Raw genomic sequence first — 25,029 nt, 5'->3', positions numbered from 1 at the left:
AAGGGTTCATGGAAGGAAGTCGACTTTGGTTCATGTGAAGAACATATTTAATTTTATATAAAGTAAGCAGGAAACACATCCTTTGTCATCATATGAGGAGTGAAATTTGACCATGGTCTAGGGAAAACAAAAAATCTTAATATCCTACATTCTATTTTCTCTAATTACAGCACTGAAAAATCAGGCATGAATAGCAAAAGATACTTTAAAACATTCCATTTATTTGAGCTTTGATAAAATATCAGTAGGCTCTCAAAAGAAAACAAATAGACAGGAGTGTGGGAGACAGATTTGTGGGGATGGGGATAAATGGACAGTGGTGGTAGGAAGGCAGAGAATGTAAATGATCATGGCATGCATGTACAGAATAGTACAGATAAAATATACTATTCTGTGAAAAAAAACCAGCTAACAAATGCAAGCCAGTATTTATGAGACATGAATGAGAAAGGAAGGAGAGAGAAATAATAAGAAGGAGGGAAATAAACTAGAAAGAGATTAAACATAAATACCCAATTGGATTCCACTTAGATTTTGCCAAAAGGAGGTACTTCCAGCAGACTGGAAAGCAGGAAGTATGCCCAAACCAAGGTCTTTGGAAATGCCTTCATGGCTATATTGGGACGTACATATGTAGCCCACTTGGACCCTTCCAGACACTGTTGTAACCTGTTTTTCTGTATAAATCCTTCTCTGCTGTGCCAAAGTAGTTTTTGTTATCTTGACCTGATACTGATACCAAAGAAGAAGCTTATAAAGCACTTGCATGTCAGTGTTTATCTTGTGTAGCTGACTCTGGTGGTCATCATATGACCTATAAAATAGCTTAATATGCTTTCATGTCAGAAGCTTATGACTGTTTACACTGCTACTGTATAAATGCACAGTTCCTACAGTATTGGGGCCTGATTACAGCAATGCCATCCACGATTCTGTGTTGCTGCATAGATTTGCACACTGCTATCTATCTACACTTATGTGTTTTAACATGCAGTATATCTTTCCATTGTTCCTCCATTTATTTTACAAAGAAGAAGAAATTAAGGCATCAAAAATTATGTATGATAAAGGTAAAGAGAGACTATTAAAGTCCTGAAGTAATGAGTGAAGATAAGCCATTCAAATGTCAACATGGCTATTGAAAACTCAAAATAAGAGCAGAGCAGGCCAAGCTCTGTCAGTCACATTTGCATTATATTAAATTTCATGCCTTTAAATCTTCCACATACTCTGTAGTGTCCACTGAAAATCATAAAATATCTACCCCTCAGATATCCAAAATTACACTGATGTGATATTGTATACAGTGTTCAACAGATGTTCTGTTAAATATGTTTTAAGGTAATTAACACCCATATCTATCTCAAATTTCAAATTCTATGAAGTTATCCACTGAGAATTAAAAGTTTTTTATACTTTTTTGTCTTTTTCTATTTTTAAGTTTAAATTAGAAACAAGGTTGCTTCTCATGTCAATCGAAGCTCCCTCTCCCTCTCCCTCCTCTCTTCCCACGCCCTCCCACCAACTCCCCATCCCCCAATCCCCACTCCTTTTCCCAGGAAGGGTGCGGCCCTCCATGGAGGGTGTCCATAGTTTGTCATTTCATCTGAGGGCAGGGCCTAGGCCCTCCCCCAAGAGTCCAGGCTGAGAGATCATCTCTCATTGTGGGATGGCTACCCAAAGTCCATTTGTATGCCAGGGATAAATACTGATCTACAACCCAAGGCTCAAAAGATTGCCTAGGCCTCCTCACTGACACCCACATTCAGAAGGTCTGGATCAGTCCCATGCTGGATTCTCAGCCATCAGTCTGTGATTCAAGAGTTCCCCCTTGTTCAGGTCAGCTGTTTCTGGGGGTTAAACAAGCCCAGTCTTGACCCCCTATGCTCATCAGTCCTCCCTCTCTGTCACTGAGTTCCTTGAGCTCAATTCAGTGTTTAACTGTGGGTGTCTGCCTCTGCTTCCATCAGTCATTGGTTGAAGGTTCTGTTTGCCAGACTCTGGCAGTGGGTTTGTAGGCTGTCCATATGTTTGGTGTGTGGCCATTTACTGGGAACACACCCTTAATGAGAAGTGATTCTCTCACTCCCAGAAGCTAGGATGTCTGCTTTCCTCTTTGCTGTTCAATATAGCACTGAAGTCTTAGCTAGATAAATAAACAAATGAAGGATATCAAGGTGATACAAATAGGATAGGGTGAAGTCAAAGTATCCTCATTTTCAGATGATGCGATTCTATACTTAAAAGATCCTAAAGAATCATACTGAAAGAAAAATAAAGAAATTGGGGTAACAGTACCATCCATAGTAGCCTCAAAAAATCTTGGAATAAATCTAACCCAGAAAGTGAAAAAGTTGTACAATGAAAATTTTAAGACACTGGAAAAAGAAATTAAAGGTGATTCTAAAAGACAGAAAGACCTTGAATGGTCATGGGTTGGCAGGATTAATTTTGTAAACATGACTTCTTTACCAAAGGAAATCTATAGATTCAACATAATGCTTCACAGAAACTGAAAAGAGAATTTACAGCGTCATATGGAAACACACACACACACATACATATATGTATAAACACACACACAAACACACACAAAAAAACAGGATAGCTGAAACAATCCTGAATAATAAAAGAAATGATATATACATCACATCACAACCCCCAGTTTCAAGTGATACTACACAGCTATGGTAATAAAAACAGCATAGTATTGATTAAAAACCCAGACACATTGATCAATCAAATTGAATTGAAGATCCATCCATAAATCCACACATCTATGGACACCTGATTTTTTTATAAAGAAGCCAAAATTACCCACTGGGAAAAAAGATAATATCTTCAACAAATTGTGATGGACAGTGTGTAGAAGAATGAAACTAGATCCTTATCTATTATTTTTTATAAAACTCAACTCCAAATAGACCAAAGACCTTGATGTAAGACCTGATACCCTGAATTTGATAGAGGAAAGAAAGGTGGTGACTACCTTTGGACTCATTGGCACATGAAGGGACTTCCTGATGATTGTTAATGCACAGGCATTAAGACCAAGAATCATTAAATAGGATTAAGCTAAAAAGGTTCTGTACAGCAAAGGACACCATTGCTTGCATTAAGAAGCAGTCTGCAGAATGAAGAAAAATCCTTACAAGCTATACATTTGATAGTTACTATCAAGAATAAACAAAGAATTTTTAAAAACACAAACAACCACAAACCAGTCCAGCATAGTGGTGCATGCTTTTAATCCCAGTACCCTTAAGCTAAGACAAATGGATCCCTGAATTTTAGTCCAGCCTAGTATACACAGTGAGTTCAAGATTAGCCAGAGCTACACAATGAGACTCTGTCTAAAAACAAACAAATGAAAATAAGTAAGAAGCCAAACGAAGAAAATCAAAACCCTAAACATCAAAAAACAAAAACTAAAACCAATCAACCCAATTTAAAACTGTGGCATGGAACTAAACAGAGTTCATAAAAATGAAATAAAAATGGCTCAGAAATATTCCTAATGTTCGATGTTCTTAGTCACCAGGGAAATACAAATTAAAACTACTTTGAGATTTCATCTTATACCAGTCATGCTAAGGTCAATAAAACAAATGACAACACATGCTGGCAAGGATGTGGGGTAAGGGAATACTCATCCACTGTGTTGGGAGTGCAAATTCATACAGCTACTAAGGAAATCATTGTGGAAGTTCCTCAGAAAGATGGGAATCAATCTACCTCAAGATCCAGTTATACCACTCTTGTACATATAACCAAAGGACACTATATCCTAGTATAGAGCTACTTGCTCATTCATGTTAATTGCTGCTCTATTCATAATAGCCAGAAATTGTAAACAACATAGATATCTGCGAAGTGATGAATGGGTAATGAAAATACAGTATATTTACACAATGAACTACTATTCAGTTGTTAATGCACTCTCATTCTGGATGCTTGAGGGAGGGTCTAGGCCTTGCCCTGGTTAAAGGACAGACTATGGACACCCCAAGGAGGGCCTCACCCTCCCTAGGAAATGAGAGGGTACTGGGGGGTTGGTGGGAGGGCATGGGAGGAGGGGAGGGAAAGGGAGACGGACCTGGAATTGACATGTGAAGCAACATTGTTTTAATTTAAATTTAAATCTAAAAATAAAAATAATAAAAAAGAACAATGAGATTGTGAACCATAGCTAAATGGATGAAACTTGAAACAATCATTCTGAATGATGCAACTCAGATAAAAAAGACAAACATCATATGCTTTCTTTCATCTGTAGATGCTATCTTTGAATCTTCTGATATGTGTGTTTCACTTGGAATACCCATAGAGGTCAAGAAATTAGTAACTGATCATGGGCAGGAGCTTTCAAAGGTGGACACATAGAAACCAATGATATAAAGTGTTAAAGGGAAATAATAGAAACAGAATGTTTTCAATGGGATGGGAGATGAGATGTTAGGGTAAAGGATAGAATACAGAGAGGGATAAATAATACTAAAGACATTTTGAAAAAAAGTCATATGGAATTCTGCAAGTACAGGTACATACACACACACACACATTCACATAAATAAAAGAGTTGAAATGGAGTTAACCAGTAACAGGGTGATAATGTCCCTATGAGATATCACAAGCTAATTAATAAATAAATACCTCAGATCCAGGAATGGGTTACCATTTTTGGTATTGTTAACAAGTGATATCCTACAGATGCCCTCCAAAACTTAACAGTTAGAATCTATTGCTGAGGATACCAATTTGAGTCTTAGAACATGGAGAAATCAAGGTGGCTCTAATCCTAAAGCATTCTACTAGAGAAGACTGATCATCAGTCTCACCTAGTTGTGAACCCTGAAAGCACTGTTTTTAAAAATAAATGTTGATACTATGTTACTTGGTACACAAAAGGTTTGTAACCATTATCTTCACTGTCAGTTCTGCCCTTTAGCATAGTAAGTCAGTCACTTAGTATTTCTCATGGAAGTTTTATAGACTGTCTTCTGTTTGTAAGGAATTATTCAGTCAGTCAATCTCTCTTTCCTTTATTAGTACTCTGACTATTTTCTATAAAATTTAGGCTATGAAGCCTATGAAAATATAGTTATTAAGAAAGTGTGAAAGAAGACATGTTAGTAAAATGCATTCAGTTTGTGACTAGGACTTCAAGTAACTTAGGAACTGATAATATAGGTTAGCCAGATGAGCAAAACAATAGTCATGTCCAAAGGGGCCATTCATACAAGTTGAAGTTCAGGATTTATGTATAAATAAGTAATTTTGTAAGTTGAATCATATGAGGGAGGCACTATATGAAAGAATCCATGCCATGAACAATGGTGCCATGAACAATGATTAAAGCTATAAATAAAGGACTAATACAGACACAGGGGGCAGTGTAACTAGCACAATGTGTATGTGGGCTATAAACAATTGATAAATGAATGAATGAACCTATGCATATATGACAGGATCCACCTGATGCTAAGATTGAAGCCTTAAAATCATACTAATGTTCTCTAGAGTTCAGCACATGGGTCAAGAAAGGAACCTTTATATACTGATGATGGGAATTTACTGTTACTAGTTCAGTCACTATGTAGAAGTTAACGTATTACAAAGATACTTGTGTATCAATGCCTACAGCAACTAAACTAGGAACCAACAAAGGAATGTAGAAAACAAAGTCAATGACAAAATATATGTAACTGGAGGTAGTCTTACTAAGTAAATTATGTCAGTCTCAGAAAGATAGGTATACATTTTATTTCATTTGTGGTTCTTAGATTTTATATAGATGCATAAAATCATAATATATATATTAAAGTATAAGCAAAGCTGTCTAAGAAAATAGAGTTGAATAGCATGCAGGGGAAGACGGGAGAAAAGAGTAGAGATTCTGGGTAAATGTGCTCAATATACAATTTATAATTGTGTGAATGCACCCTTATGTAGCAAAGTACCATGTACAATTAAAAAATTAAAGGAAGTGGCATTTGGCCCTAGAAAAGGGTGCCTTAAATATCATAGTGAAAAATAACCACGATACAGATTCTTGGCCTATTTCAGAGCCTAGGATGATGGTTAGAGCATCAACAATTTTAATATTATGGTAATTCAGGATGTCACAGACTTCATATGACAACTATTAACCTGAAAGCAGGATCAGACCTGTAAATAGGATGGTATGTTAAAACCAAAAAAGACATCACTGGTGTACACTTAAGACCAATCTAGCAGACAGACAGACTCAGCCAGCCCTCCAATGATTTTATGAAGTAGATAGATGAAGATGTCACCGAAAAGGCTTGAAGGGGAAAGAAAAAAGGTAACAACACAAAAACACCATCTTTTACTCAAACTTTCATCAACTACTTCAAACCATAAGAACAGTCATGTCATTATTTCATCAGTCCAGGACCAGAAGCCAGGAAGAATGAATCTTCCTCCAAGCACTAGTCCTATAGCACTCTAGGGTGCTACACAGGCCTCTTACCAGAATCCAGGGGAGAACTGTTTATGAAGAGGAGCTCACATTGCGATCACCAAGTTATTTTTTAAATCATTTTTATTTTAAAACAATCTTTTCTCATTTTACATAGGAACTCAAGTTTCTATTCCATCCTATCCTCCTGCTCCCCCCTATCATTCTCTCACCCCACCCCACCCCTACACCACCCCACCCTCCACTCCATAGAGAGGGTAAGTCTTCCCATGAGGAGTCAAGGAAGTCTGGCACATCACTTTGAGGCAGGACCAAGGCCTCCCCCTGTATCTAGGCTGTGCAAGGTATACCTCCAAAGAGAATGGGTTCCCAAAAGCCAGTTCAGTATCCCCCAAATTGTCTTTACCCCTTTTCTCATATTATTACTCCTCCCTCTCTTTGACTGGACAGTGCATAGCTGTGAATCTATGCATCTGCTTCCATCAGTTGCTGAATGAAGTCTCTATGATTATAATTAAGGTAGCCATCGATCTGATTTCAGGGGAAGGCCAGTTCAGGCACCCTCTCCACTAATGCTTAGGGTCTTTGCTGAGGTCATCCTTGTGGATTCCTGGCAATTTCCTTAATGGTGGGTTTCTCGCTAGCCCCACAATGACTCCTTCAATCAAGATATCTCTTTCCTTGTTCTCCCTCTCTGTCCTTACCCCATCTCAACAATTCCATTCCCTCATGCTTTTCTCCACCCACCGCCTCGCCCCCTGCACACACACCCAATTTTCTCAGATTTTTTTCTATTTCCCCTTCCAAGGGGAAACCATGTATTTCTCTCTTAGGGTTCTCCTTGTTACCTAGCTTCTCTGGGGTCATGGACTACAGCCTGGCTATCTTTTGCTTTATATCTAATATCCACTTATGAGTGAGTACATACCATGTTGTTTTTCTGGGTCTGGGTTATCTCACTCAGGATGGGTTTATCTAGTTCTATCCATTTGCCTGAAAATTTCAAGACGTCATTGGTTTTTTTAAACACCGAGTAGTACTTCATTGTGTAAATGCACCATATTTTCTTTATCCATTCTTCAGTTGAGGGGCATCTAGGTTGTTTCCAGATTCTGGCTATTACAAAGAATGCTGCTATGAATACAGATGAGCAAATGACCTTGTGGTACAAGTATGCATCCTTTGTATATATGCCCAAGAGTGGTATTGCTGGGACTTGAGAAAGATTGATTCACAATTTTCTGAGAAACCACCATACATACTGATTTCCAAAGTGGCTGTACAAGTTTGCACTCCCACCAGCAATGGAGGAGTGTTCCCCTTACTCTCTCTTCCTATAAAAATTAGGTTTGATCAAAAAAGGGTGTAAAACACAGCTTAATAACAGTCTGTCTAGATGCATTCATTGTGTATGATGGAGGGGCGTGGCTTGTCCTACTCCTGCTTACTGATCCACATCTGCTAGGAGGTGGATAGCAAGGACAAGATGGAGCCACCAATCCACTTAGTACTTGTGCTCATGAGGAGCAATTATCTTGATCTTCATGATGCTTAGAAGCAGAGGAGTGATCTCCTTCTGCATCTGATCAGAGATGCCCGGTGCCTCCAGAGATGTGGTGCCACTACAGATGTGGTGCCACCAGACAGCACTTTGCTGTTATAGAGGTGGATATTGACATCTCACTTTATGATGGAACTGAATGTAGCTTCATGCCTGCACAGGATTCCATGCCCAGGAAGGAAGACTGGAGGAGAGCCTCAGGGCAACAGAACCACTCATTGCCAATAGTGATGACTTGGCCATCAGTCAGCTGGTTGTTCCATACCAGGGAGGAAGAGGATGCAACAACGGCCATCTCTTGCTCAAAGTCTAAGGCATCATAGCACAGCTTATTCTTGATGTCAAGCCCAATTTCCCACAGGCTGTGATGGTGAAACTGTACCCAAGCTCAGTCAGAATCCTCATGAGGTAGTCTGTCAGGCCCTAACCAGTCATGTCCAGATGCAGGATGGCATGGGGAGAGCTTGGCCCTCGTAGATGGGCACAGTGTGTAAAAGCCTGTCTCTGAAGTCCAACACAATTGATTGTGGCATGACCAGAGGTGAACAGGAGCAACATGGCTTAGACTGCTACATACATGACTGGGGTGTTCAAGGTCTCAAACAATCTGGGTCGTCTTTTCACAGTCGGACTTGGGGATCAAGGGGGCCTCAGTGAGCACCATGGGGGTGATCCTCAGGGGCTGTGCACAGATTGTTATAGAAGATGTGATGCAAGATCTTCTCCAGTTGGTGACAATGCTGTGCTAGACGAGATACATCAGAATGAGGATGCTTCTCTTGTTCTGGACCTAGTTGCCCAGGTAGGGGTCTTTCTGGCCCAAGCTCAACGTCATGGCCAGGTACCTTGAATAGCCTACAATGGAGAAGAAGTTGACCCAGGGAGCATCATTACCTGTAAAGCTGGTTTTGCACATGCCAGAACCATTGTCTACACAATAAGATGCAGGGACATTGCATCATTCATGACTGAACTGGAGGCAGGTGTGGACCTGCAGCAGACTAGTTGCCAGAGGCCTGTGCTTTCAAGTAGACACAGACTTGACCAAGAGCTAAGTCTTAATTTCAGCTTAACTATTTACTGATACTGGGAAATCTGCAAGCTAGTAGATTTGTCTGAAGTATACCTTACTATAAAACAGGTATCCAATTCTTGAACGATACCTCCATGATTCAATACTTCAAAAGAAGTTGTTTTAATTATGTATATTCTGTATTATCTATCTGCGTGTGGGTGTGTACACCTGAGTGCAGGAGCCTGTGGAGGCCAGAAGAAGGTGTGTGATTCCCTAGAATTAGAGTTACAAGCAGTTGTGAACTGTCCAACATGGGTGCTAGAAATTGAACTCATCCCCTATAAGAGCAGTATATGCTCTTAACTACTGAGCCATCTTCCCAGCCCTTAGATTCAGTAATTTGTAAAAAATAGTACTGTATATGCAGTATTTTCACTAACTTTGACAGTATGTTATCAGCACTATTATTTATTTTGGTTATTAAACTTTTCATTGCACAGATGAAGATAAGTTCTTCTAGTAGACTACTTTCCTTGTGAAGAGGAGTTTATGATGAAGCAATTTAACTTTATTTAGGGTTAGCTACCATCTTGATTTGCCTAAGGCAGAAGAAGATATCAACTATGGGACTTTCAGTGATGAGATCAATAATACCTTAGGTAAGCCAGACATCTCTGCCATATATCCACCATGATATTTGGTAAATTCTCAGGAATTCTAAAATTAATTAATTTTTCTTCCTCACCTCAGTTTTAACTGTTTCAGCCTACTTAAGCAGACAGACAAATCATAGAAAACTGTGATTAATAACAATAATACTTTATAGCATTTCCTGTTATAAAACAAACATTCCACTATTTATGACATGTTCACTTTATTTTTATTAAAGTGGTAATCTTTGTGATGATGGATTGTTAAGATGTGGTACTTTCAATCAGATAGTTCAAATAACGGTTTGCTCTGGAAGTTCAAGGATTATGTTAATTGTTTGCAAACTATAAGGCTTACTGTAAAAACAAAGTCCCAAAGCAACATAAGAATGAATTTTTAAAAAAAGAAATATGAGTTATTGTGACTTTTTGTATAATGTAGACTTCAGAGTTTCTTGTCTCTTAAGCACCTTCTTTCTCCTCCAAGAATACATTCCTTAAAATTTTCAAACTAGTTAGGCAATTTGGGATTCCTCTGGGATTTTGATGCCAAAGCTCCACTGACATTTTGAGGAGATAATGGGTATAATTACTTTGCCTGTAGCAATACCGCTGCCTTTAAAATAAAAGCCTCAGGAGTTTTAATGTATTAGATTACATTCTATTCAAAGGGACAGGATTTATTATACAGAAAAAATGTACTAAGAGAAAACTGATCTTGCTTCCGGAAGTCTTTATTTTTCAAACACAGATTTTAAAACTATTACCACAGATTTTTTAAAAAATGTATTCCTCTTTCATTTTAAAAAAAGTCAAGTTCCTCTGGTGTGTCAACATACAATTTTGATTTTCTTCCTTCAGTGAGTCACTAACCTTGCTCCTTTGGCAAGACGGTGAATAAAATGCTCCTTTGGACTCTGAGTCACAGGTGATGAATAATAGCAGAAAGACCAGTGTTTTCTCACTGTGACCAATGTTTTAACTGCTGCACAGAAGAGAGGCCAAAAAGGATGACAAGTGTGGCCTGTAAGATCAAGCTTCCCATACAGAACAAAAAAGCAGAACTGAGTGCCTCCAAGGGAGTCATCATGGTACATTTTTTTAAATGGCACAGTCTATGTGTATTTTAGTACAGAATAAAGAGGACTTGGCCTTAAGAATAAGTTGACTCTAGTGACTAGCATGCAGAATGGTGTGAAATGCTCCAGAAAGAGTCAGAAAAGAAACACGACAGATGTAGGAACTTCTTATACATTTACCTACGTGGTATTTGTCTCAGGTCTTAGAATCACTCAAAACACAAGTATAAGAGCCCTAGTGTCTATTCCAAACTTCTTCCTACTACAAAACACGCTGAAATGCTATCATGGGCATTCTTTTTCTGTGCAAGTATTTGTTGGTAAAATTTAAATATATCCTCAAAAGTTTATGACTTAAACTATTAGTTGCTATGAGAATTTATGTACCAGAACTGAAAGGATTCTTGTCAATTACATTATTGATTTTTTCTAATGATTAAACTGAGCAGTTTTGATGATAGAGAAAGAAGATCTGAATATAGAGATAGGACTTTTGTTTGTTTCATTCGTTAGTTGGTATTACAGTCATGGAAAGAAAACCCAAGCCTCTCCACATTATAGGCAAAAGGTCTTCCCCCAAGTCACATTCATGCCCCGAGTCATAGAGCTCTAATACTTTCCTTTCTCAGACACAGGAAGATAAGTCACTATGAGCACAAAAACAGTACCACACTAACTGAGCCTTTCCCAAAATTTCATCTAAGATCAGTCCTTAGCCTCATTCAGCAGAAAATAGACGGTAAATAAATAATGTAAAGAAGCCAGTGATGGCAGCCACGCAGGCTTCCTCCCATCCAGATGGGATTAGGCATGAGAAGAGGCCCAAGGGACCTCTGGTGGGAAAGGCTTTCACATCCATCTGTCCTGCAGTTCTGAGACTGGTACATCTAGTGCTCTGAGTTGATTCTGTCCATTCTCTGACTGTAGGCTTGATTCCTCCTTACATAAGCTTTCTAGCACTTTATCCTTATATTAGTAGACAAAGGTATATCTACTAATGTACTAGGGAAAGAAGGAAAATAACAAAAGGAAGTCATTAGTCTGTCCCCGCTGCTGTATGAGATGCACTATGGATACACAGCTCCATCATCACAAGGACCAATACAATACAAAGCAATGCCTGCATGAAGAAATTGAGGCTCAGAGAAGTTAAGGGTTTCCCCCAGTTCACAGAATTAATCATGGAAAGAGCTAGGCTATGCATCCAAGGCTAATTCCAAACCTGATTTTCTTGATGCCATATGCATTAACAAAATTAGGATCCTCATTTCTAAAAATAAGTCTCTATTTGTTCCCTCCAAATTCTGTTAAACAGATAGTACATCATTATCTTTCTATTGATAGATGAAGGTCTTCAATTGACAATATTCACTGCATGCCAGAGACATGACATGCTATACTAGATAGAAGGATATTCTAAGATAATGACATTCAAAGATGTAGCCTCGACTAGTAAACTTTACAAGTCATTTAAACTTTCTCTAGCATTCACTGATTATCAGAAAAGGTAGAATAACAATATTGTAAATTAGGGGGAAAGTGCATATAAATCACTCTGCAAACTGAACACCATGGTGGAAAACGAAAATAATAGCAAAATTGAAATGAAGTATACAGTCCAAATGTCCATCAGCTAGTGAGCAGGGAAATAGACCATTTTGAAATCATCCCATAATATAATGTAAAACAAATAAAAAGAGCAAACTACTGATGTGTACAACAAGGACAAATCTCAAATGCATGATGTTCAGTGAAAGAAACCGGAATCTGAAGGCTATATCCTGCATGGTTCCATTTATATGACATTCTGGAAAAGGCAAGCTGTCAAGACAGAAAACAGATTAGTGTTTGCCAGGGATGTGAGGGTAGCTGGAAAGGGCTGAATACAAAAGGGCATGAAAGAACTTTGGAGGATGGTAGACATGTTCTCCATCTTAAATGCAGTGCCAGTTACAAGGCTGTATGTGTTTGTCAAGATACACAGTACTGGTCACATTAAAAGGTAAACTGAATCTCAACAAACCAAACTTAAGAAATAAAAAGTAAAAATGGGTGCCAAACAATTATAACTAGTCATAAAATTCTTGTTCAATTTCTTTGAGTGGCCATTTACATCCTAATGCCCTAGTTATTTTAGTTCCTTTGAAAGAAACATTTTCTATGGGTTGTACAGCATCTTTATGATCATGAATGATTAATATGGCCTCCTGCTCAAAGATCCCTGCAGATGCGTTGTTGATGAGAACCACGTTCCAGGTCAGTTTCTTTTTAAAGCAATATCCTTTTGGCAAGGGGCATGCTTTTACTTTAGGCTTCGAAATTGTTCTGAGCTGAACTGCTTTCCAAATGCAGGAATCGGCCAGACAGCCTGCACCTCCTGGCACCTTATAATATGGGAAGACCTGACCTTGTTATCTCCTGAAGAGAATATCCAAGAGCTCAGCCATAATTACCAGACTCAGGAGTCTGGCTTGCCCTTTCTTAATGCTAAGCAGGCTGCTGCAGAATCAGAAGATAAGCCTATAGAGGTTTTTACTATTTGAAATGGCAAAAAAAAAATTTCCAGGGTAAGCATTCAACTGACATTAGCGGGGCTTCCCATCTCAAAATCAATTTGCAAAATTTTAGTTTTGAAAGGCAAAAGCAAAAGGGATAAGTGCTCGGGTTTTGTTGTTGTTGCTGTTTGTTTGTTTTCAATAGGACTGCATTGATTTTCTGATCTAAGAGATTTATTTAAAAAGAACCCATGTACTCTGACTGGGGACTTCCACTTTTGTTTGAACTTGGGAAAACTATTTCAACTTTTCTACATGATTTGTTTTTGAAAGTCTTGACAATGGCAATAATTGAAGGGACATGTCTAAAATCCACAAGACACAGCCTTAAATGAAATAGTTGGTATTCTTATTACAACTGTGATCTGTACTTTTTTTTCCTAGTGAGACAAGGAAATGAGATGGTTGGAACTTAAAATATTTAGCCAGAAAGCTTCAATCTTGAACAAACCTTTGTGCCCTCTGATTAGCAATTAGAACAATCTTGCATGGAAGACAAACTTCCTTTTACTTTATCATTTTTAAAAATCTTTTAAAATACACAGGCTCTGCATTTGCCTACTTTTTTGCATGTTAACTTCTTGTGGGAGTGAGCCCCATTTACTGTAGTTGAGAAAACTCCTCTTTCATTCCTGTGGAATGCTTTTCAAATAATTTTGCTAATTCCCCCAGCCACATTCCATGCAACCGACAATCTCCAAAACTCAAAGCATCCATCATAGCCTTTGGCAGGCACACAGGAAGCTTTAAGATTCATCCAAGCATTGAGACAGTGTTTCCACTTTGGTGAAATGACTGATTGGATGGATTAAATGTGCTTCTGAAGTCAATTCCAAACATCTATAAAAGGGGGAGGGCTAGTTAAATATAGTCATCAAACAGTGATATGTAACACATGAAGCACCTGTATTATACATTCTTTTCAAAGAAGCTGTGAACTCTGGAATTTTCTATAAATGAGTGAAAACAGAAAAGATATAAGTATCCACTGATGAAACAAAATTAGCAAGTTATAAAACATCAACTAAAAGAGATGTTACGTGATTGTTTAAAATTATCATAAAATAAAATAAAGGCAAAAGAAAAAGAAAAAATAATAACTGTTAGGCAACCTTTAGAAACACATAACGATTTTCTTCTAATACAAGAGAAAATTGTTTAGGTAGTACATGAACTACAATTATAATCCTGTAAAATATTTAATTATGAATAATATGAATCTAAAAAATATACAGAAATTGTAATATGGCTGTTCAAATGGGGGATATATGACTAACTCCTGATTTTTGATTCAGTAATGCGTTTATAGCCCCATTCAATTTAAAGAATATTTTTAATCTACACTGTTCTTATTGGAGATAGAAATATGAATCGTGACTTTTATGTGAGGCATTCTGATCACCATGAATTCAATTCAAGCTGCAGTGTTGCCTAGCAACAGGCTAACTTTTCTGCAGTAAAATTCCCTAGTAGCAGCAACCTATGAAGTATCTCCCAAGGAATTCCCTACCTTAAGTGCACCTCATACACTTATTATTTCATCTTCATATTTCACTGCTTTGAGAGGACTTCATAATGTAATCATGTGGAAATATTAAAATTGAAAGTGATGAATGTTAAAATCCACACCCCTAAATATTCACCTCTCTGCCTAGAAGGAAAATAGAGTATAGATGTCTCTGATTTTCTGCCAAGTTTTAATAGACACTGAATTAAAAATAACAAGAAACAAGCTGGTTAGAGCTTTGATTTATAAATGATGGATATTAGGTTGACACAGTCTAATCAGATGTGATGTTTCTCTTCCTAATTGATAATTTTTATTCAAAAATATTATACTAATGACAGAAGAGTGATCCTGATATGTTATACAACCCTGTGATTTTTAGCTTATTTACAGAGTAATGCCATCATCATGACAATCAACTTCAGAAACTATTCATCATCCCCAAACGAAATCCTTGCTCCATTAGCCTGTAACTCTCCATTTCTCCCACAAACTTCCTATCAAGAAGCCACTGATCTTTAAGGAATTGCCTAATCTATAAACTTTATATTAATGGAATGATATAATATGTGGCCTGATGGGGGAAGTTCTTCTATGTTTCTCTTGATAAATAAAACAGTTGGTCAATAAGGCATAAAAGATAGACAGGACTAGGAGATGAGGAGAATTTTGGGAAAGGTAGGCAGAGACACATACCATATGAGATTCGGAAAAGAGGACATGTCAGGCATTCTCTGGTAAGCCAAAACCACATGGAAATACATAGATTAATAGAAATGGGCTAATAATTAAGACAGAGCTAGCCAATAAGAAGCCCAAGCCACAAGCCAACAGTTTTTATAACTAATATAGGGTCCATGTGTTTATTTAGGGCTGTAGTGGCTGTGGCCTAGGCAGGACCAGGCTGGAAAGAACCTCCACAACAGTGGCCCCTTATATCTAGCTTCTTTAACTTAGCGTATGCAAAGTCTAGCCATGAGGTAGCACCTTCAGTACCACATTCCTTTTTATGGCCACATAGTATTTCATTGCATATGTATGAAAGACTGTATTTTCCAGTCATCTATTGATGGATATTTGGACTATTTTCACATTTGGACTATTATGACTAATGCTGTATAAACACTGATGTATACATTTTTTGTGTGAACAGAATGTATCATTTCTTTCAGAAATATTCCTAGAAGTGGAAATTTTGGTTCATCTTGGTAACTCTGATTAACATTTTGAGGAAATGCCAAACTGTTTTCCAAAGTGGCTTTACCATTTCATATCTTTGCCAAAAGTACATAAGGGTGCCAACTTCCCACATTCTTACCAAACACTTGCTCTTGTTTGTCTTTTTGAACACAGGCATCTATCAGTAATTGTGAAGAATTTTTCTCATGATCTGAATTCCCATTTTCTTGATGACTAATGATCCTGAGCATTTTGTCATGTGTTTATTGGCCATTCGTATATCAAATATCGGATTCTTGTCCCGTTTCTACACTAGGTTATTTGTTTCCTTCTGATGACTTGCTTTTTTCTTTCCCTTTTATTCTTGTGATATTGAGATTCATTGTAGAGATGTGTTGACATCAAGACCTTCACAAGCCCCAAAACACTCAGGCCCAAACAGTTATCACTGGCTAGGAAAGAGAGGGGAGGGCAGTCACCATGAATCAGTGTCAGGGAAAGGAGACACACCAGGCCCTAGGGAATTTTACTGCAGAACAAGCTCAGATCTGTCTGCTATCCTCACATCACCCCTGACATGAGAATCCTGCTCTTCTGCCTCCATAGAGCAGAATGCCTGCTCTTTCTCTAAAACAGCACTTAGGGTATACAGGGAAACTTTGTGCTACAAAAAGTAAAATAATCCATGACTAATGCCTACCATATTATCTCCACCACAATAGCTGGTTTTCATTCCTCTGTGCTACTAATTATTTACTATCTGCTCCAGGGAAGTTCAAAGAACAGAAAACAAATGAATGGAACATCTTAATTTAAGTTAGAGAGGATTAGCACAGGAATCCATAATTTCTGCCTTTGCTTTTCCTGATTTTGTTCAGCACATATCTAATACCTACTGTTCTCAGTATTTCACAAGTCTTAATTTAATGCTCATAGTAGTTTTCTTAAGTATGCAACATTATTATATTCATTTTACAGATTAAGGAAACAAAGCATAGAAAGGGAAAATAACCTACCATAGTTCAGTGGCTGGTAAATGGTAAAGCTAGATTTTTTTTACTAACCTGGACTCTATTCTATGTTTTCAATTGCCATATGGCACTCCCTAGAAAATTTTGTTGTAATACATATCCATTAAAGGAGAGTAAAGAGGAGAGAAGGACATATTGAGCTCACTTCATGTAAAAATATGTCTTTACAACAGGTAGATCTAAAAAAAGCCAATAACAACAACTTATTCCAAACACTTTTTCAGTAAATTAAATCATTAAGCATGATATTTAGTCTGAAATTCTAAAGGAATCCTGCCATAAATTCACTCCTCCAAGTAGAATACTGTAGTCATGCAATATTAAATTGTTTTCCTATATGTGAGCATTGCTACCCTGAAGAAAAGTCACCCACTTATTGTTGATAAAGTAGTAGTCCCTAACTCATTTTACACATGGCCAGCTTTTTCAAAATGTTGAATGGCATTGACTGGATCTATTGAATTAATTAATGTGCAGCTCACAGCGCTGAAAGATGCTTGCCCAAAGCAGACCTCTCACAGAGAGAAAACCCATCCAGGCATTCAGCTCCTAGAGACAAGCAGTGTCCTTGCTCCACCCCTATCCCCAGAGAACTGCTATTTCTTTTATATCTCTGTCATCCAAAGCTGGTACAAAAAGCAAAGCACATTTACAAATTTGGAGACAACATTTCCAACTCTTTATATGGGTGCTTCTTTCCCCACAGCCACCTACTGCTCTCTCCCTCACCAAACTTCCACCTTGTATCTTCTGACACTCTTTCTATACTAAAGGATTTCTCTTTATCCCCAATCTTTTTCTCTGGTCAAATCTGGCTCTTTGTTCCTTGAAGGCTTACCATCTCCTTCATTATTCCCCTTACTACCATTCTTCTTAAAATACTCATCCACATTCATACAAAACTTGCTAAAATCCCGAGGTACTTGACCCAGGGCACTGTTTCCAATGTGCCATGTGTCTGTGACACTTTTCACTCCTGATAATTTGGAGTAGAAACCTAGTAACAAGGATTTGAAGTAACAAGGATGTAACACAAATATAGATGTCCCCAAAGTATGGAGTTGGACAAAGGCAGGCATTGTGCTTGTCCACAGTAATTATAGCCTGGGTACATTTGTTTTCTCACCCAAGGGGGAGAGACAGAGACAGAGACAGAGAGACAGAGAGAGATAGACAGACAGAGACACAGAGAGAGGAAGGCATGCACACACACAAATGCTTGTTCCAGGGGACAAGCATGGAACCTTGTGTAGTCTACAATAAGATGAATAAGAGAACATTTAAATTTTCCCATACCATCTCATTTATCCTGCCACTTACCTCTGTCCTTTGTCCATCTCTGTGTCCAGGAGCTCACCATCCACCAAATTTTTAGTCTTCTTAGTTCCCGTGTTTGCTTCTCCAAGTACCTTCTTCCCTTTAACAAAACCACAAAATAACTGCCATTGTCACACTGTACCCTAGAATTGTTACCACCAGGAGCTATATAAAAAAGATTCACCTATCCTTTTTCCTCCCCTATTCAATGACCCTCAGTACACGATACTTGTTCTGTCGTCATTTACCTTCTCTTTTATTTTGTTCCAGTTCTTTTCAGCTCACTTCCATCCTTTACTTGTCATCAGTTAAGTTACTTGTTTGCCAGTATAATTTGCTGTTTGGTTATTCCATTCACTGCAAAATGCAGACCCCTATCTTTCTTTTGTACCTTTTCAACAGAACCCATGCCATCTCATCTATCCATCTTCTCATTCAACTCTTTTCCACTAGCAACTAGAATAACAGCCTCTCAGTAACTGAATTACTCTCTGGATAACATCTACATTCTTCATATGATCTTAAAGTTCTTCCTAATCTGGTCCCTTCTTGTATTTCCAGGCTTTCTTTTCAACAAAAACACATTCCACAAGATACACTCTCTGTTAAGTTTCCAACTATATGCACTGTCCCTAAGCACTTACCAGGTCTCTCTCACTCATTCTCCCTTTGTCTTTTATTCTATACACCTAGATAACTATCCTCTCTCATATCCCACAGAATGATTTTCTTAACCATCTCCCACATTGCAAACTATGGCAACTTTCACCATAAAAAATGCAATCAATCATTTCCTTACCAACATCACTACTATAGAGTTAATAAACTTAAAAATTCTGTCTCATTTGTTATTCCTTCCACAGGGTCTAATTAGTCTCTGGCACATAGTAGAAACTCGAAAATATGTGAATGAGTCGTTAAATGAAGAAAGAACTTAGTTTGGGGGAGTTATGATATGAAACTCGGTGCTTCTTGGTAATAGGGTTGGTAGAAACTTCTTTATTATCATTTTGAACCACTTCAAAAAGTAGCACTGACTAATGCAGCTACAGAGTTGCCATGGCAGATATTGACAGTCAACTATTCAAAGTCTACCAACTTTTGATTTAAGTATCAAGTAAGAGATTCAGTCTGACCTTTTCTGGCTATATAAACATGGACACATTTGGAGAGTTAGCAGCTCTTCAGGGGCAGTTCTCAGCTAAGGAAAAATGGAGGGTGATGGATAGATATTCCTTCACTTGTATGGAATAATTTTGAGGTCTACGTCTATATAGTCTCCTAGATGTCCCTCACAGGCTGACCCCACTTTCTCACAGCAGTAACTCATTTACAAACACAGATTCTATTGGCCTCATTCTATTCCTCATCCTTGATGTAAACTACTGAACCAAATTCTTCACAGGCTTTGCTTCTGAGGAAGACATTGACATAATTCTATCTGTTCTTCAACTCTAATTTAACAGCCCAAGCATAGAAACAAACTGTAACTAACCACCTGAAACAGATACAGCTTTTATACCTAAAAGTTTTCCTCTATGCTTATAACCATCTGTTCTTCATTTTTTCATATTCATTAATGAAAACTGAATCAACATATTGCTGTTATTACCTTAGTCATAAAAATAAGTGTAATGATGAACTATAAGATTAACTGAGGATTTTGGGCAAGAGATGGCTCAGTGATTAAGATAGCACTGGCTGCTCTTCTAGAGAACCTAGGTTTGGTTCCTACCACCCATACAGTATCTCACAGTTGTGTGCAACTCCAGGTCCAAGGGATGTAATATCCTCTTCCGGTCTCCTCAGGCACCAGACACACATGGTATACAGACATTCTTATGAGGAAAACAACCATAGAATATGAATACCTGAATGGCAATACCTTTACTTATGCACACGCAACATGCTTTTAAAAAAGTAAATGAGAGAGATAATTGCCATTAACTAGCAATACCTGAGCATTTACTATGTGGTAAATTATTGTCTAGATTGATTCATTATTCCATCTACTACATTCATCTATTCAACTCTTTCCTTTTCAGTGCCTATACCTGTGATTCTCCATTTTGTCAAATGTACCCTGATTTTGTGTAGCATTCCTTGGGCCCTGGCAAGCAGAGGGACAGGATAAATCCACAGTCTGTAATTCAGAGCAGTGATTCCTCCAGAAAGCCTAGGGTAACCCAGCTGAGGTCCACATGAGCATTGTGGTCAAAATACCAAGTCCAAAATCAAGCAGGGGACTCAAACCTCAGACCACCAGGAACATGCCTATAGTGAAGCATGCTGGATTTATGACTCAAGTCAATGAGAGAAAAGATACACCCTAGGGAACTATGGGGCACCTCATAAAGAGAATTTAACAAAGGTTTGTCTCTGGATATGGGTTATGTTGGATGTTTGGGGGAGAATTTAATGAAGTAGGGTTTTGCTCTATGTTGGGTGTTCTTGGGAAACAGGAGTAATTCCATGATTGGAATGCTCAGTAAATACAGAAGGAGAGAAGACCAAGATAAGGCAAAAAGACTGTGATTGCTAAAGTATGAATAGTTATAATATTCACTGGGAGAGAAATATGTTCAAGCATTCCTGCGGTTTGAACAGTCCATTTTCTGTACTCTAATGTGGTTTTGATCCATTACAGCCAATAGGTCAGACTCACTCTCAAGGACATGATGTGCTCATAGCAACACTAAAAACCAGATGATGGAGCCAGACTAACTTCCGGAAGGCAACTATATCATGTACACCTAAAATTCATTAAGATCATAGATGTACCTCTTGAGAGCATACAATTTTAGTAGGCATTTTTAAACAAGGGGATATGGTATTCTACATTTTGAATTGTTTCATATTTCTGTATCAGCACATATGTATACCACAACTTAAGCCAGATTGCAATCTAAATAAGATCATATTGTGTGAATGCATTGCATTTTCAACTGTCTATTAAATAGGCATTTATTTTATTTACAAATATTTTATCAGAGAGGATGAACTAGAAAAATTACAATAGTTAATAGCAGCCTCAAGAGGTACTTTGGCACTTTACACTGCCACCAACAGTAGTCTGGATGCCAAATTCCCCACTCCATCCCAAGTACTATTACCACTTCTCACTGCTTCTTGACCCTTTTTGTTTGCTGCTCATGCCTAAAGATATCTCTATCTCAGTCTCAGAAATTGAAATTCTAGACTCAACTTTCTTAAAGTCTTCAATCACCCCTCCTACTCAGCAAATCGCTTTTTATGCTCTAAGGAGGTGGGACTAGCCCAGCAATTCCTGCCTTAGCAACTTTATCTCTCTTTTTCTTCATTTATCTTCTGCTTGTCAGACTAAATCACAAATGAAACCATGTCTTCTACCCTGACAAGATCAACACTTTTATGGTTCTGGCAGGCCTTTTTGTTTTCTTTTGTTTTTCTGAGTCATAATAACCTCCTCCTAACTACTCTTCCCAGGTCTTTCTTAGCAAATCTAGCTTTTATGTGACGAATAAGAATATGCCAACCTCCAGCCGGGCGGTGGTGGCGCACACCTTTAATCCCAGCACTCGGGAGGCTGAGGCAGGCGGATCTCTGTGAGTTTCAAGGCCAGGCTGGACCGACAGCCTCCAAAACCATACAGAGAAACCCTGTCTCGTAAAACCAAAAAAATAAAAAATAAAAAAATAGAATATGCCAACCTCCTATTCTGAATGACTATAGAGGAGAATCCAAGCAGCTCTCCTGCTCCTTTCTTTGTATTTAATACTTATGCCCATCCCTTACTCTGGAATATAATTCCTCCTGCTTCCTCAGGTTGAAGCATTCCTCAGGTTCCTCCTGAAACTGTCCAAAGTACCCAAGTAAAACTGATGAATTCTTATGTTCCCATAGACATGCATTTCTGCTTTCCTTTAGGCCACTTGCCCTATTACACTGTCAGTATTCAATGTATGCATACAAGCAGCACTACAAAGCTAAGATTTGTTGCTTTTAGCTCAAAACAATGAGTGTTATGTATCATAGCACTTGACACCAGGAGACTACATAAAAATCCCTTCCAATCTGGCAGCACTCAGGAGACAGAAGCAGGAAGATCTCTGTGAGTTCAAGGCCAGTCTGGTCTACATAGTGAGTTCCAGGACAGCCAGGTCCATGTAGAAAGACCCTGTTTCCAAAACTAAAATAAAAACAAACAAATGTTCTGTAATGATTTTTATCAGAGTTACAAAAGTTAAAAAGAACATTTGTTCAATTAAAAAACTAGATGTAAGAGGTTTATTTAGTAAAAACACAAAGAAGGAATTGCTTTATGAAAAAACAAAACTAGTTATTTCATGGCTTTAAAATTTTTTTGTATAACTTATAAAAAATAATATTCATCTCCTACCATCTCCATCATGATACACTGTTTTGCTTCCAAATTTCATAAATAGGATATTCATTTTAAAAAGTATGGGTTACCAAAAATAAGCATGTCACAATTCTCAGCCTTGTAGCCACTTGACCTCCAGGGAAGCCTCAGCCATAGATAGCTTAGTTAACATTATCAGGGAGGGGGATTAATAAAATGCTGACTTTCACTTTTTATTGAATTGGTTCTTTGGCAATTTTATACATTTCTATAATGAACTCCTCTTACTTTTTTCCTCCCCCATCTTCTTTAGTTTCTCTGCCATCCCTATCAACCATCCCCTCACATGCACCCTAATAGTCCCTTTCCAAGATTCATGACTTTGGGGTTTGTTTCGTGACCCATTTCATTTAACTGGATTCTCTGTGTGACCACTATATTGGGATTACCCAGTGTACTCTGGAGAGTCACTAGCGAATATACAGCCCAAGACAACGACTACCCTTTCCTGAATTAACCATTTGAAAACAGATCAGCAGTGAGGGATAGCAGACCTTAAATTCCCCCACCATCCCCATGTCACTGTTGATGGGTTCATTCTTGTACAGATCCAGTGCAGTCATAAAAAGAGAATTACACAAAGAATGCTATAAAGGCAACACCAAGTACACGAGCTGTTTCTCATGTGACCCTGTAGAGTGACTTTCATGACCTGTTCACTTAAAACTGCTATGCACATATTCCGCTGTATAACACATTATAATACTCACATCTCAACTGTGAATGTTATCTCAAGGAATGGAGTAGAACACAGAATTGTGTTCTTACAGGCAGTACCCGGCTCTGCTCCGGCCTTTCAAAATTTGAGTCAGGCTTCGAAAGCTTTTCCTTAAGACCAAAATGTTCATCAAGGAATTCATAGGGAATCATGGCATAAAGTCCAAGGTTTGGCTTTAGTGCACCAATAGGCAAAATACCAGAAGAAAAAGAAACAAGCAAGCCAACACAGAGCAGGCTACTTGGAAACGTCAGTGTCTATTAAGATTTATTACCCAACGAGGAGCTTGTGGAAAGAAGGAAGCAATATCTTCTTAGAGGTAAGTTTCAAGGACTATCATCAAAGAAAATAAATCACAAAGAGAAAAACCATCTCTAGAGATAGTCAAGAAAATGCCTTCTAGTAACATGATCATTTCATCAGTGACAATGCTTTCCCTTCATGGAAGCTGAGTGAAGAAACCTCACGTCCACCCAAAATTAAAGCTTAGATTAAAAATGTCAATAAAAATTGCTATGTGTAACACTGAAATTGTGCTCAAAATACAGTGTGTGGCTATTACTAACAATAGGAGAGATATGCATAGCTTCAGAAGACTTGGTGTTGCTATCCATGTTTAAGATGATACTTTGAAAACTATTTCAGTTATTGATTATTGTCATTTGAAATAAAATACTTTTGGCAGACATTACTGATTGCCTACAAAAATTTCTGATTTCATCTTTGCTAAGAAAATCTCAGATTCCTGTATCTAGGTGCCGCCAAGAAATTAATGTCTCAAATGTGGGAATAAAGCATAGCAATGATTACCTTCTTGCTATGCCTGACGAGATTCAACCAAGAGTATCTACTTATTCAGGGAATTACTGTTTCCCCTAAATTCTGAACACTTATTGGCTACCTGGCTTTCCATTCGCAGACATCTAACTCTACACTGCTGCTAGCTGCTCTCTAGCTCCTTAGCTGTGACATTGCAGCCTTAGAAGCCCTCATTTATATTAGTGCCATTTCAACAGAAGTGACTTTGCCGAGCACTTTCTTTTGGTAGTTCAGAGTTTGCAGATGTAAATTATATTGTACTCTGTAATAAACTTAATTACAGAAGCTTCTGATAACTGTGATTTACTTCTCAAGACTGACAGAATTCTTTGTATTTCCTAGCAATGGACATACATTCTGATTAAACAATGAATCTACTCTATATTTTTGGGAGTTATGAACCTGAAAGTATCAAGCAATTTTAAGCAGTGCCTCAGTGAAATATACACAGATGTGAAAAATGTCTTAGAAAAAAATCATTCAATCCTGCTATTATTCACAGGTGAAGAAACCGAAGTTCAGGGAAATTTTGCCATTGACCATATGTGCTCACATGTTTTGTTTTATACTAGTTTAAAAAAAAGAAAGCAATTTTAGTGACTGGAGTCATGCTCAATGGTTAGGAGCACTGACTGCTCTCATAAAGGACCAGGGTTCAATTCCCAACACCTAGACTGTGTTCAAAACTGCTGTAACTGCAGTTCCAGGGGATCTGAAGCCCTCTCCTGGCCTCTATGATCAGTAAATGCACATA

The 25,029-nt window shown here is 37.9% G+C and overlaps 1 pseudogene; it reads right to left on the bottom strand.

Annotated features, from left to right (window-relative positions):
* Positions 1-7,834: 7,834 nt before the first annotated feature.
* On the bottom strand, positions 7,835-23,608 carry LOC101843407 (annotated as a pseudogene).
* Between the last annotated feature and the right edge of the window lie 1,421 nt (positions 23,609-25,029).

The sequence above is a fragment of the Mesocricetus auratus genome, unplaced genomic scaffold, assembly GCF_017639785.1.
Source record: "Mesocricetus auratus isolate SY011 unplaced genomic scaffold, BCM_Maur_2.0 Super-Scaffold_100003, whole genome shotgun sequence".
Classification (NCBI taxonomy): Eukaryota; Metazoa; Chordata; class Mammalia; order Rodentia; family Cricetidae; genus Mesocricetus; species Mesocricetus auratus.
Note: the sequence above shows the minus strand (reverse complement) of the source record. Positions and strands in the feature narration are given on the sequence as shown.